This window comes from Egretta garzetta, unplaced genomic scaffold (genome assembly GCF_000687185.1).
Source record: "Egretta garzetta isolate BGI_Z169 unplaced genomic scaffold, ASM68718v1 scaffold718, whole genome shotgun sequence".
In the NCBI taxonomy this organism is placed as follows: Eukaryota; Metazoa; Chordata; class Aves; order Pelecaniformes; family Ardeidae; genus Egretta; species Egretta garzetta.
The window spans coordinates 246,737-248,705 of record NW_009260538.1 but is presented as its reverse complement, the minus strand read 5'-3'; the positions used below and the strand labels follow the sequence as shown (position 1 = coordinate 248,705).

Genomic DNA, 1,969 nt, shown 5'->3' with positions numbered 1-1,969 from the left:
TTCCTGCTGCATTTCGTTTAAGAATGGTGCCTCTCTTCTCTTCTGCTGCTGAGCTTTCTGAAAGCCCTCCAAATTATTTGAGGAAAATACAGCCCTTAGGAACTTCCCTCAGAACAGAGGCATTAATTATTTTAATTGTAACCCCTAATCAACCTTGAATTCAATTAAGTAAGTACCCGGCATAAACACAAAGGGAAATCTTTAAATCTGTCATTTTGATGGCACAGTAAATGAAAACCACATTTCAGCTCTTCCTGAGACTCTGCTTATTTGCTTTAAGAAAAAAACACGCTTCACGAGCCGAGCACGGGAAATTGGAGACAAGGAGACGTGCTGCCATACGAAATACATACGTGTTCTTACGTGTGTGAAATTGCCTAAGGAATGACAGGATTATGATTATGGTCAAGGAACTCTTTTGGCAGTGATGCACCAACTGCTGCAATCACCCACCGGCATCCGTGGTGCCGCCGCGCCGCCCCGGCGAGCCCCGGGACCAGCACACCCAGTGGGACGAGCCCCATCCAAACTGCGGGGGGTCTGCGGGCCCCCCGGCTGTGCCAGGGACGCGGAGGTTCGTTCTCTGCAAAGCTGTGCAGGCTGCCCCGAGCAGCCCCAGCCAGCGGCACCGCGGGTGATGCTGACAGCAGAGGTGAGGGGCGGTGTTAGGGGTTGGAAAAACACATTATTTATCCCGCTCCCCCGACTGACAGCGTAAAACCAGGTCCAAGAAGGCCCAAGCAGGTTCTCAGTCACAGGGCTGCAGCATCCAGGAATTTGCTCCTGATTTACACCTAGAGAGCAGAGACCAGAAGGGCATCGGCTCGCCGGCTCGGAGGCTATGAAACCTCTAGGCAGGCACAGTAACCCTTTTGCACTTCCAACTACCACACTCGGGCCAGAAAGTGGAGGAAGAAAGTACAAAAATCTGCTGATAGGAAGACAGAAAGAAAAGTAATGTGATGGCACGTGCAGTGATGTGCAAATTCTGACATTTGTTATGCAAAGAGAAACTCCGCTGCGGGAAGAAAAGAGAAATCCGTAGATGGAGCTTGACTGGTGGAGTCAATACAACTCCAGTAAAAACAAGGCTTCTGCAGAGAACTGCAGCCGGCCGCACGCTTGCCAATGCCACCTTTGCAGCCTGCAGAACCTACGCGGGAAGGCTTTTCCTTCTCTTCGATTCGGGAAAGCAACTGCAGCGGGGAGAACTTCTGGATGACAGCATCCTTAGCTCTCCAGTCCCTACCCGGGAGTCATGCGGATCAGTGCTGGCACCCAGCAATGACCCAAAGCACAACTGCAAACACAGGGCAGGGCAGGGTGAGGAGGGCAGCTGGCCAAGGGGAGAGCTTCCCGGGACACGCAGACCCAGGCTCTTCCACCTGAGAACCATCCCAGCGCTCCAAGAAAGTATGAGAGTCATGGGAGGGAGGCAAGAGGGAAGGATCTGTCATTATTTCTCCTAACATGGGGACTGCGTGGCATCACATATAATGATCGGGTGACAGGATCAGAGCAAACCTGGTAATTTCCGAGGTGCTCCTCCACGCAGCGCTCCGGAGAGCGGGAGCTCTTCAGCACGGCTGCTGCGGAGCCCAGAGCCTGGCACAGGCTCCAGGAGCGCTTACACCAATTCACTGAGGAAAAAAAATCCATCAAGGACTATTAAACACGAGATGCTTAAAATCTACAGACAGCTGGAAGCAGGAGCGTGTACCAGGAGCAACACCACGGGGTACCTGCTTCGCTCGGAATAAGCAAGTGCTGTAAGCGTCTCCTGCACCACACGTCTGCTCCCGGGCACCGGCAGAGAGGGTATTAGGTACGGCTTCGGTGTTATCCCACTTCGCTGTTTTCCTCTGACTTCCTCCATGTATTTTCATAGAATCACAGGATCGTTTGGGTTGGCAAAGCCCTTTAAGCTCCCCCAGCCCAACCGTTCCCCTACCCCTGCCATCCCACCCCC

General features: G+C 53.0%; 1 protein-coding gene across 1 annotated transcript in view; it reads right to left on the bottom strand.

Moving 5' to 3' along the window:
- The window catches only part of FMNL2 (formin like 2), a 93,835-nt gene that overhangs the window by 40,523 nt on the left and 51,343 nt on the right, over positions 1 to 1,969 (bottom strand). The gene's annotated exons all lie outside the window — the stretch shown is intronic.